Raw genomic sequence first — 13,573 nt, 5'->3', positions numbered from 1 at the left:
ATTACCTAGAACCAAATCCAGTATAGCCTCACCTCTTGTTGGCCTGTCTACATATTGTGTCAGGAAACCCTCCTGCACACATTGGACAAACACCGACCCATCTAACGAACTCGAGCTATAGCTTTCCCAGTCAACATCTGGGAAGTTAAAGTCCCCCATTACAAACACCCTGCTACTTTCACTCTTCTCCTGAATCATCCCCACAATACTTTCCTCTACTTCTCTCAGACTATTAGGAGGCCTGTAGAAAACTCCTAACAGGGTGACCTCACCTTTCCTATTTCTAACCTCAGCCCAAACTACCTCAGATGGCAAGTCTTCCTCCATCGTCCTTTCCACCGCTGTAATACTATCCTTGACAAGCAATGCCACACCTCCCCCTCTTTTACCTCCATCTCTGACCCTACTAAAACATTTAAACCCTGGAACCTGCAACAGCCATTCCTGTCCCTGTTCTACCCACGTCTCTGTAATGGCCACAACATCGAAGTCCCAGGTACCAACCCATGCTGCAAGCTCACCTACCTTATTTCTTATACTTCTGGCATTGAAGTATACACACTTCAAGCCACCTTCCTGTTTACAGGCACCCTCCTTCGAGATCGATGCCATGTTCCTAACCTCTCTACACTCAAGGTCCTGTACCCTAAAGCTACAGTCCAGCTTCCTATGCCCCTGCAGAGTTAGTTTAAACCCTCCCAAAGAGCACTAGCAAACCTCCCCCCAAGGATATTGGTGCCCCTCAGGTTCAGGTGGAGACCATCCTGTTTATAGAGGTCCCACCTTCCCCAGAAAGAACCCCAGTTGTCCAGAAACCGGAATCCCTCCCTCCTGCACCATCCCTGTAGCCACGCATTTAACTGTTCTCTCTCCCTATTCCTCGACTCTCTATCACGTGGCACGGGTTACAAACCAGAGACAACAACTCTGCTCGTTTTAGCTCTGAGCTTCCAACCTAGCTCCCTGAAAGCCTGCCTTACATCCTCACCCTTCATCCTACCTATGTCGTTGGTGACAACGTGGACCACGATCTGGGGCTGCTCCCCCTCCCCCTTAAGGACCCGGAAAACACGATCAGAGACATCACGTACCCTTGCACCTGGGAGACAACATACCAATCGTGAGTCTCTGTCGCCCTCGCAAAACCGCCTATATGTACCCCTCACTATTGAGTCCCCAATAACTATCGCTCTACTTTTCTCCACCCTTCCCTTCTGAGCAACGGGGACAGGCTCCATGCCAGAGGCCTGAACCTCGTTGCTTACCCCTGGTAAGTCATCCCCCCCACAAGTATCCAAAACGGTATACTTGTTCTTGAGGGGAATGACCGCAGGGGGTCCCTGCACTGGCTGCTTCCTCCCACTCCCCCTCACTGTCACCCATCTCTCTATAACTTTCGGAGTAGCTACTTCCCTAAAGCTCTGATCTATGACCACCTCTGCCTCCCGAATGATCCGCAGTTCATCCAACTCCAGCTCCAGTTCCCTAACACGGTCTTGGAGGAGCTGGAGATGGGTGCACTTCTTGCAAGTGTAATCAGCAGAGACGCTAATGGCTTCCCTCACCAATAAGAAAGGTTCAAATCACAACAAAAAAAATTCAAATAATTCTAAATTAAAGCAACAGGTCTTAAACTTTTAAATTTAATTGGAAACATACTGTCTATATATGTTGTGGTTCTGTTTGCCGAGCGGAGAGTTTTTGTTGCAAACGTTTCGTCCCCTTTCTAGGTGACATCCTCAGTGCTTGGGAGCCTCCTGTGAAGCGCTTCTGTGCTGATTCCTCCAGCATTTACTGTGGTTTGAATCTGTCGGCAGGTTCAAACCACTATAAATGCCAGAGAAATCAGCGCAGAAGCGCTTCACAGGAGATTCCCAAGCACTGAGGATGTCACCTAGAAAGGGGGCGAAACGTTTGCAACAAAAACTCCCAGCTCAGCGAACAGAACCACAACAACGAGCACCCGAGCTACAAATCTTCTCACAAACTTTGAACTGTCTATATATAGCTATTTCTTCTGGAATACGGACTTTGGCATTGAGAGTTGAACACAAAAATTGAACATATGAACAAAGAGCAGCACTAGGCAATTTGGCTCCTCAAGCTTGCACCACCATTTAATAAAATCATGGCTGATCTTATTGTAACAATAAATCCATATTCTTGTCAACCTCGATATCTCTTCGCAACATCATAATAAAACACATCCATTCCAGGTATCGGTCTAGGAAATTTTCTCTGAAATATAACCTACACATTTACATCCAGAGTACATACTGCAAACAGTATTCTAGATGCAGCCTGGAGACAGTGAGCACAAGACATAGATAGAGTGCAAGCACGAGAGAGATAGAGAGCATGAGAGAGAGAGAGAGAGCATGCAGGAGAGAGCTAGAACAAGTGCAAACGAGACAATGAGCATGTGAGAGAGAGAGCAAGTAAGCATATGTGAGGGAGTGAGCATGAGAGGGATAGAGCGTGCATGTGAGAATGACAGAGAGAAAAACTGCAAGTATGACAGAGAGAGCACGAGCATGAGGAAGAAAGGGAGGGAGAGAGAACACGCAAGAGATGGTGAGTGCCAGAGATTGCTGGAAAGAACATTGAACAGTATAGCACAAAAATAAGCCCTTCAGCCCAACATGTCTGCATCGACTATGATGCCATTCTAAACTAATCCCATCTGCCTGCACATGGTCCATATTCCTGTCTTCCCTATCTATTCTGTGTCTGTCTAACTGCCCTCAAACATTGCCATTGTATCTACCCAAAGTAGACAGGCATGAGGCTGGAAGAATACAGCAAGCCAGGCAGCATCAGGAGGTGGTGAAGTCAACGTTTCGGGTGCAATCCTTTTTCAGGGCTGGGATGGGTATAGGGGGAGCTGCAGATAAAGGAGGTGGCGGGGGCCAGTCGATGAAGTGGAGAATAGGTGAAGGCAGGTAGAGGGTAAGACCTTTTTTTTTTAGATTAGATTACTTACAGGGTGGAAACAGGCCCTTCGGCCCAACAAGTCCACACCGACCCTCCGAAGCGCAACCCACCCATACCCCTACATTTACCCCTTACCTAACACTACAGGCAATTTAGCATGGCCAATTCACCTGACCCGCACATCTTTGGATTGTGGGAGGAAACCGGAGCACCCGGAGGAAACCCACGCAGACAAGGGGAGAACGTGCAAACTCCACACAGTCAGTCGCCTGAGTCGGGAATTGAACCCGGGTCTCAGGTGCTGTGAGGCAGCAGTGCTAACCACTGTGCCACCGTGCCACCCACTACCTTGCCACCATCGACCTTGTTGGTCAATGGGAGGAATCAATCTGGTTGTTCGCAAGGAGGAGTGGAAGGGAGGGGGGAGGGTCTGGGAAGGGAGTCAAGGATGGGAAGGAAGGTTATTTGAAATTGGAGAACTCCGGGCTGGAGGTTGCTCAGGCAGAAGATAAGGTGTTGTTCCTCCAACGTACACTGTGGTTCATTGTGGCAGGAGAGGAGGCCAAGGATGCTCATGTCAGAAAGGGAGTGGGAAGGGGAATTGAAATGGGTGATGTCTGGGAGGTCAGGTCAGCCCCTGCGGGCATGGCTGCGATGCTCAGCGAACAGTTCCCTAAGTTTACGTTCGGTCTACCTGATGTAGAGAAGACCACACCGGGAACGCCTGATGCAGTAAACCAGGTTGGAAGAGAGGCAGGTAAACCTCTTGTCTCACCTGGAAGAAAATTTGGGATCCCGGATGGAGGTGAGGGTGGTGGAGTGCTGGCAGGTTTTGCATCTTTTCTGGTCGCAGGGGAAGGTACCTGGGGGTTCAGGGGGTTTGGTGGGGAGATCTACCCATACCACCTCCCTTGGTTGTAGCGTTTCAGATAGTTACTACCGACTGTGTAAAAAAAAAGCTTTCCTTGCACATCTCCCTAAACATCCCCACTTGAACATTAAACCCAAGGTTTCAACTATCCACTCTATCTATGCCTCTCATTGAATTGTATAAAATTATCTGGTCACCCTTCAGCCTCTGAGGCTGTAGTGAAAACAATCCAAGTTTGTCCAACCATTCCTTATAGCTAATACACTCCAATCCAGGCAACATCCTGGTAAACCTCCTTTGCACCATTTCCAAAGCCTCCACATCCTTCCTGAACTGTGGTGACCAGAACTATGCACAATACTCCAAACTTGGTCTAACTGATGTTTTGTATAGTTGCAACATGACTTGCCAACATTTATACAGAAGGTGCAAGTATGGGAGAGCATGACTGTGTCAGACAGACACATAGAAGGACAGAGAAAAGACATAATGGCAGTTAGGGCAACTAAGCTTGAATGAATCTTTATAGAAACATAATTTAAACAAAATGACAAATGAAGCCAAAATATTGGCACAGAAAAACAACAGGTTAATTTGTGACCTTTAAGAAATGGAACCTGGCACCTTGTCTGGACTGGTACAGGACCTTTTGGGAAAAGACAAGCTGGACTCCATGAGCAGCAGTGTTGAATGCACTATGTGAACGGAGAAGTTATTTAAATGTATCAAAATATCTTTAACTAATATTCCAACTGTCACATCTACCAGCTGAAAGGGCAAAGGCAGCCAAAGCATGTAGAAAACATCACATCCGCATTCCTTTCCCGATCCACCAGCTACAAAACAAAAACTGTTGGAGAAACTAGCAAGTCTGGCAACATCTGTGGAAAGAAAGCATTGTTAACATTCCAGGTCCAGTGACCCTTCTTCAGAATTGGAAAAACAAAACCTCATTTACTGCTTGGAAACTGTACTCATTATCAACTTAAACAATTTTAGGGCTTGAGCACCTTCTCCCATGTCCTTACACCAACTCCAATACACCACACCTTGTCATCACATGTCTGCGACCACAAACAATCCATAATGGTCTTCATTAGCAGCTATTCATTCTCCCAGGCTGACTTTTACCCATTCCTTTGGCTGTCCAACTGTGTTTCTCTCTCTCTGGGCTTCATCTCCACCTATTGTCATTCTTTCCTCACTCTCCAAACAGATGCTGCCAGACCTGCTGAGTTTCTCCAACAATTTATGTTTTTCTTTCTGATTTCAAGTATCCACAGTGCTCAGCTCTATCCAAACTAGTTCCACACTCCAAACTTCTTTTGAACTTAAGAAATCCCTCTCTAATATCATCATTAACTAACAGAGTCACCCCTTTATCTCTTCCTTGTTAGCTGTCCTTCAATATTCAGGTAAAAACAATGACTGCAGATGCTGGAAATCAGATTCTGGATCAGTAGTGCTGGAAGAGCACAGCAGTTCAGGCAGCATCCAACGAGCAGCGAAATCGACGTTTCGGGCAAAAGTCCTTCATCAGGAATAAAGGCAGTGAGCCTGAAGCGTGGAGAGATAAGCTAGAGGAGGGTGGGGGTGGGGAGAAAGTAGCATAGAGTACAATAGGTGAGTGGGGGAGGGGATGAAGGTGATAGGTCAGGGAGGAGAGGGTGGAGTGGATAGGTGGAAAAGAAGATAGGCAGGTAGGACAAGTCCGGACAAGTCATTGGGACAGTGCTGAGCTGGAAGTTTGGAACTAGGGTGAGGTGGGGGAAGGGAAAATGAGGAACTGTTGAAGTCCACATCGATGCCCTGGGGTTGAAGTGTTCTGAGGTGGAAGATGAGGCGTTCTTCCTCCAGGCCTCTGGTGGTGAGGTAGCGGCGGTGAAGGAGGCCCAGGACCTCCAAGTCCTCGGCAGAGTGGGAGGGAGAGTTGAAATGTTGGGCCAAGGGTCAGTGTGGTTGATTGGTGCGGGTGTCCGGGAGATATTCCCTAAAGCGCTCTGCTAGGAGGCGCCCAGTCTCCCCAACGTAGAAGAGACCGCATCGGGAGCAACGGATACAATAAATGATATTAGTTGATGTGCAGGAAAAAGTTTGATGGATGTGGAAGGCTCCTTTAGGGCCTTGGATAGAGGTGAGGGAGGAGGTGTGGGCACAGGTTTTACAGTTCCTGCGGCCGCAGGAGAAGGTGCCAGGATGGGAGGGTGGGTTGTAGGGGGGTGTGGACCTGACCAGGTAGTCACAGAGGGAACGGTCTTTGCGGAAGGCGGAAAGGGGTGGGGAGGGAAATATATCCCTGGTGGTGGGGTCTTTTTGGAGGTGGTGGAAATGTCGGTGGATGATTTGGTTTATGCGAAGGTTTGTAGGGCGGAAGGCGAGCACCAGGGACGTTCTGTCCTTGTTACGGTTGGAGGGGTGGGATCTGAGGGCAGAGGTGCGGGATGTGGACGAGATGCATTTGAGGGCATCTTTAACCACGTGAGAAGGAAAATTGCAGTCTCTAAAGAAGGAGGCCATCTGGTGTGTTCTATGGTAGAACTGGTCCTCCTGGGAGCAGATACGGCGGAGGCGGAGGAATTGGGAATACGGGATGGCATTTTTGCAAGAGGTAGGGTGGGAAGAGGTGTAATCCAGGTAGCTGTGGGAGTCGGTGGGTTTGTAAAAAATGTCAGTGTCAAGTCGGTCGTCATTAATGGAGATGGAGAGGTCCAGGAAGGGGAGGGAGGTGTCAGAGATGGTCCAGGTAAATTTGAAGTCAGGGCGGAATGTGTTGGTGAAGTTAATGAATTGCTCAACCTCCTCGCGGGAACACGAGGTGGCGCCAATGCAGCCATCAATGTAGCAGAGGAAGAGGTGGGGAGTGGTGCCGGCGTAACTACGGAAGATCAACTGTTCTACGTAGCCAACAAACAGACAGGCATAGCTGGGGCCCATCTGTGTGCCCATGGCTACCCCTTTGGTCTGGAGGAAGTGGGAGGATTTGAAGGAGAAATTGTTAAGGGTGAGGACCAGTTCTGCCAAATGAATGGGAGTGTCAGTGGAAGGGTAGTGTTGGGGACGTTTGGAGAGGAAAAAAACGGAGGGCTTGGAGGCCCAGGTCATGGCAGATGGAGGTGTAGAGGGAATGGATACCCATGGTGAAGATGAGGCGTTGGGGGGGCGGGGAAATGGAAGTCTTGGAGGAGGTGGGTCCCTATCCATGTCATGAATAGCCATGTCTCTGTGATGTTCACCAGATTGAATTAAATAAATTCAATCTGTATTATGCTGAGTTTATCAGCTTGTTTCAAAGGCTATATACATTCAGATAAACAGCCTTTAAAGTCATAGAGATGTACAGCATGGAAACAGACCCTTCGGTCCAACTTGTCCATGCCAACCAGATATCCCAACCTAATCTAGTCCCACCTGCCAGCACCCGGCCCATATCCCTCCAAACCCTTCCTATTCATATACCCATCCAAATGCCTCTTAAAATGTTGCAATTGTACTAGCCTCCACCACTTCCTCTGGCTCATTCCATACACGTACCACCCTCTGAGTGAAAACAGTGTCCCTTAGGTGTCTTTTATATCTTTCCCCTCTCACCCTAAATTTCTGCCTTCTAGTTCTGCATTCCCCCACCCCAAGGGAAAAGACTTTGTCCATGCCTCTCATGATTTAATAAACTTTGATAAGGTCACCCCTCAGTCTCCGACACTGAAGGGAAAACAGCCCTACTCTATTCAGCCTCTCCCTGTAGCTCAAGTTCACCAACCCTGGCAACATCCTTGAAAGCGTTCAGAAAAGATTTACAAGTTTCACAACATCTTTCTGATAGAAAGGAGACCAGAACTGCACGCAATATTCCAACAGAGGCCTAACCAATGTCCTGTACAGCCGCAACATGACCTCCCAACTCCTGTACTCAATACTCCGACCAATAAAGGAAAGCATACCAAACACCTTCTTCACTACCCTATCAAGATGCGACTCCACTTTCAAGGAGCTATGAACCTGCACGCCAAGGTCTCTTTGTTCAGCAACACTTCCTCGGACCTTACCATTAAGTGTATAAGCTCTGCGAAGATTTGCTTTCCCAAAATGCAGTACCTCACATTTATCTAAATTAAACTCCATCTGCCATTTCTCAGCACATTGGCCCATCTGTTCAAGATCCCGTTGTAATCGGAGGTAACCTTCTTTGCTAGGAGAAAGTGAGGACTGCAGATGCTGGAGAACAGAGTTGAAAAATGTATTGCTGGAAAAGCGCAGCAGGTCAGGCAGCATCAAAGGAGCAGGAGAATCGGCGTTTCAGGCATGAGCCCTTCTCCAGGAAGGAGGAGTGTGTGCCAAGCAGGCTAAGATAAAAGGTAGGGAGGAGGGACTTGGGGGAGAGGCGTTGGGAATGTGATAGGTAGAAGGAGGTTAAGGTGAGGGTGATAGGCCGGAGAGGAGGTGGGGGCAGAGAGGCTGGAAAGAAGATTGCAGGTCAAGAAAGTGCTGAGTCCGTGGGGGGAGGGGAAATGAGGAAGCTGGAGAAATCTGCATTCATTCCTTGTGGTTGGAGGGTTCCTAGGCAGAAGATGAGGTGCTCTCCCTCCAGGTGTCATGTTGCCATGGTCCGGCGATGGAGGAGGCCAAGGACCTGCATGTCTTTGGCAGAGTGGGAGGGGGAGTTGAAATGTTCAGCCACGGGGCGATTGGGTTGGTTGGTGCGGGTGTCCCAGAGGTGTTCTTTGAAATGTTCCGCAAGTAGGCGGCCTGTCTCCCCAAAGTATAGGAGGCCACATCGGGTGCAGCGGATGCAGTAAATGATGTGTGTGGAGCTGCAGGTGAATTTGTGACGGATATGGAAGGATCCCTTGGGGCCTTGGAGGGAAGTGAGGGAAGAGGTGTGGGCGCAAGTTTTGCATTTCTTGCGGTTGCAGGGAAGGTGCCAGGAGTGGAGGTTGGATTGGTGGGGGGGTGTGGACCTGGCGAGGGAATCACGGAAAGAGTAGTCTTTCCGGAACGCTGATCGGGGAGGGGAGGGAAATATATCCTTGGTGGTGGGGTCTATCTGGAGGTGGCTGAAATGACGAAAGATGATACGATGTATCTGGAGGTTGGTGGTGGTAGGTGAGGACCAGTGGAGTTCTATCCTGGTAGTGATTGGATGGGCAGGGTTCAAGGGCGGAGGAGCGGGAAGTGGAGGAGATGCGGTGGAGGGCATCGTCAACCATGTCGGAGGGGAAGTTGCCACACCGCATGCGTCTCCTTCTCCGCCCCTGTGCCGATCCTCACCCCGATCCCCGCCCCACACCTAACCACGCCTCCACACCAATCTCCGCCCCCGCACCAATCTCCGCCCCCGTGCCCAGCTCCAGGTCCTAGGTCCTAGCTGCCAGCCCTGCCATATTTTCACCATTCCTCCAGACCTCCCCCATTCTGAGGATGAAAGATCAGTCCTCAGCAGAGGCCTCACCTTCATCCCTCTACACTCCTGGATTAACGAGTTCAACACACAGCGAGACATCGAACATTTCTTCCACCGCCTTCGCCTCCGTGCCTGCTTCTTCAACCAGGACTCCCGCTACCCTCTGACGACATCTTCGCCCGCCTCCAACACACCCCATTCACCTGGACACCCCGTGCTGGCCTCTTACCTGCCCTCGATCTCTTCATAGCCAACTGCCGCCGCAACATTGACCTCCTCAACCTGTCCACCCCAACCTCTCACCCTCGCAACGTGCAGCCCTCCACTCCCTCAGCTCCAACCCCAACCTCACTATCAAACCGGCAGACAAGGGAGTCAGGGTAGTAGTTTGGCGCACTGATCATTACATTGCTGAGGCTAAACACCAGTTCACGGACACCTCCTCCTACTACCCCCTTGAGCATAACCCCACCTCCCACCAGAGCTGAAAATGTGTTGCTGGAAAGGCGCAGCAGGTCAGGCAACATCCAAAAAGCAGGAGAATCGACGTTTCGGGCATGAACCCTTCTTCAGGAATGATTCTTCTGCTCCTTGGATGCTGCCTGACCTGCTGCACTTTTCTAGCAACACATTTTCAGCCCTGATCTCCAGCATCTGCAGTCCTCACTTTTTCCCACCTCCCACCACCAAACCATCATCTCCCAGACCATCCATAACCTCATCACCTCAGGGGATCTGCCATCCACCACTTCCAACCTCATAGTCCCACAACCCCGCACCGCCCGTTTCCAGCTCCTGCCTAAAATCCACAAACCTTACTGCCCCGGTCGACCCATTGTCTCAGCCTGCGCCTGCCCCACCGAACTCATCTCTGCATACCTTGACACGGTCCTGTCCCCCTTAGTCCAAGAACTCCCCACCTACGTTCGGACATCACCCACGCCCTCCACCTCCTCCATGATTTTCAATCCCCCAGCCCCTAACGCCATATCTTCACCATGGACATCCAGTCCCTATACACCTCCAACCCTCATCACAAAGGCATCAAAGCCCTCCGCTTCTTCCTTTCCCACCAAACCAACCAGTACCCTTCCACCGACACCCTCCTTCGACTGACTGAACTGGTCCTCACTCTGAACAACTTCTCTTTCCAACCCTCCCACTTCCTCCAAACCAAAGAGGTAGCCATGGGCACCCGCATGGGCCCCAGCTATGCCTGCCTCTTCGTCGGATATGTGGAACAGTCCATCTTCTGCAGCTACACTGGCACCAACCCCCCACCTTTTCCTCCGCTACATCGATGACTGTATGGGGGCTACCTCGTGCTCCCACAAGAAGGTTGAACAATTCATCCACTTTACTAACACCTTTCACCCCGACCTCAAATTTACCTGGACCATCTCAGACCCCTCCTTCCTTTTCCTAAACCTCTCCATTTCTATCTCGGCAACCCAGTCAACACGGACATTTACTATAAATCGACTGACTCCCACAGCTATCTAGATTACACCTCCTCCCACCCTGCCCCCTGTAAAAACGCCATCCCATATTTCCAATTTCTTCGCCTCCGCCACATCTGCACCCAGGAGGACCAATTCCACTACCAAACAATCCAAATGGCCTCCTTCTTCAAAGACAGCAATTTCCCCTCAGACGTGGTTGACGATGCTATCCACCGCATCTCCTACACTTCCCGCTCCTCCGCCCTTGAACCCTGCCCCTCCAACCGCCACCAGGACAGAACCCCACTGGTCCTCACCTACCACCCCACCAACCTTCACATACATCGTATCATCCTTCGTCATTTCCGCCACCTCCAAACAGACCCCACACCAAAGTTAGATTTCCCTCCCCTCCCCTATCAGCGTTCTGGAAAGACCACACCTTCCGCGATTCCCTCATCAGGTCCACACCCCCCCCACCAACCCAACCTCCACTCCCGGCACCTTCCCCTGCAACCGCAAGAAATGCAAAACTTGCACCCACGTTCCCCCACCCCCCCCCTCACTCTCCTCCAAGACCCCAAGGGATCCTTCCATATCCGTCACAAATTCACCTGCAGCTCCACACACATCATTTACTGCATCCGCTGCACCCGATGTGGCCTCCTATACGTTGGGGAAACAGGCCACCTACTTGTGGAACATTTCAGAGAACACCTCCGGGACACCCGCACCAACCAACCTAACCACCCCGTGGCTGAACACTTTAACTCCCCTCCCACTCTGCCAAAGGCATGCAGGTCCTTGGCCTCCTCCATCGCCAGACCATGGCAACACGACACCTGGAGGAAGAGCACCTCATTTTCCGCCTAGGAACTCTCCAACCACAAGGAATGAATGCAGATTTCTCCAGCTTCCTCATTTCCCCTCCCCCCACCTTATCTCAGTCCCAACCCTCGGACTCAGCACCGCCTTCTTGACCTGCAATCTTCTTTCCAACCTCTCTGCCCCCACCCCCTCTCTGGCCTATCACTCTCACCTTAACCTCCTTCTACCTATCGCATTCCCAACGCTCCTCCCCCAAGTCCCTCCTCCCTAACTTTTATCTTAGCCTGCTTGCACATCTTCCTCATTCCTGAAGGGCTTATGCCCGAAACGTTGATTCTTCTGCTCCTTTGATGCTGCCTGACCTGCTGCACTTTTCCAGCAACACATTTTTCAACTCTAACCTTCTTTGCTGTCCACTACACCTCCAATTTTGGTGTCATCTGCAAACTTACTTACTATACCTCTTATGCTCACATCCAAATCATTTATATAAATGATTAAATGTAGTGGATCCAGCATCGATCCTTGTGGCACTCCACTGGTAACAGGCCTCCAGTCTGAAAAACAACCCTCCACCACCACTCTGTCTTCTACCTTTGAGCCAGTGCTGTATCCAAATGGCTAGTTCTCCCTGCATTCCATGTTATCTAACCTTGCTAACCAGTCTCCCATGGGAAACCTTGTCAAATGCCTTACTGAATATTTTTTAAACTCTAGGCACATATGTCGAGTTACTCTTCGGATACTCCCTATCCATCCTGTCACTATCAATTTATTATTTCTCATACTTTTGCCTTGTCAGAGAATAACTTTGCATGTATTCCAGATAAGGCAAACTTCTTTTCCAAAGTGCACTAGAGAACCAAATCTAAAGTTTTTTTTTAAATAATCAAACCATTATTCTATCAATTTCAATTTATCATAATGTGATTTGAACTTATGATTCTGCATTATAAAATAGTTACATGAACACTAGATTTCATACTTTAAAAGGTAAAATCTAAGAAAATGACAGAGATAGAAGTCATGATGAAGCTATCCAAGACACTGGTCAGGCCACACCCCCTAAGTATGTTAGCAGTTCTGGGCACCACACTTTAGGAAGAACATAATAGTCCTGTAGAAGTTTAGCACAGATTGAATCAAATTAATGTCTGAAAGCCCAGAGTTAAATGAGGAAATATCACACAACTAGAGTTTCCATTTCTGGATCTATATGGTTAAATACTAATTTGACCAAACTTAAGAAACAAAGAGAAACTGATGAGATAGAAAGAAATCGTTTCCACAAACTGAGGACTAGGGTCAGAGACTTTTCTGATGGAGTGAAGTTAGGAAACACTTCTATACACAAAGGGGAGGAGATGCTCGAGACTCTCTTCCACAAACATTAGTTGAAGAAAGAACAATTGGTTATTTTAAATCTGATACTCATAATAAATTTTTTGTTAAAAGGGGAAAAAATTCATGTCATAAGAGCAGAAGTAGGCCATTCAGCCCAGATAGTCTTCTCTGCCATTCAATACACATCACGGCTAATGTGATAATACTCAGCTCCACTTTCTTGCCTTTTCCCCATAACCTTCGATTCCCTGACCGATTAAAAATCTCTCCGCCTTTAACATAATTAATGACACAGCATAAATAACCTTCTGTAGGAGGGTTTAATTTACTTCTGTGCTAACAAAGTGATCCCTTTGGTCCTGGAATTTTCCACAAGGAAAAAGCAAACCTTTCAAATCTGAATAACAGACTCAAAACATTAACCCTGTTTCCAGCTCCACAAATACTGCTGAGTTTCTCCAATATTGCGTTTTAACTTCCCCTGTATCCGGAGCATTTTGCTTTAATTCCCCAAAAATCCTGTTATGTCTCAACAGGCAAGGGTTGATGTAAAATCACCCACGGAAGATAAAACAGACTTGTGGGGCTAAATGGTCACCTCCTAAAGGATTGCAACTTTTTTTAAACAAAGCAAAAGTAAATGACAATGGAAATATGCTAAAGTAAAATGCGTAATCAGCTTCATTCAATCAGTTAATCACAGTGTATTGGTTACTCAATTCCAATTTTCAATTTATTTACGAAGAAAGATAAGCT

General features: G+C 48.7%; 1 protein-coding gene across 12 annotated transcripts in view; it reads right to left on the bottom strand.

The window, feature by feature from the left end:
* LOC132827004 (M-phase phosphoprotein 9) overlaps window positions 1-13,573 on the bottom strand; it is a 107,959-nt gene that overhangs the window by 93,198 nt on the left and 1,188 nt on the right. The window lies entirely within an intron of this gene.

The sequence above is a fragment of the Hemiscyllium ocellatum genome, chromosome 24 (assembly GCF_020745735.1).
Source record: "Hemiscyllium ocellatum isolate sHemOce1 chromosome 24, sHemOce1.pat.X.cur, whole genome shotgun sequence".
NCBI lineage: Eukaryota > Metazoa > Chordata > Chondrichthyes > Orectolobiformes > Hemiscylliidae > Hemiscyllium > Hemiscyllium ocellatum.
Note: the sequence above shows the minus strand (reverse complement) of the source record. Positions and strands in the feature narration are given on the sequence as shown.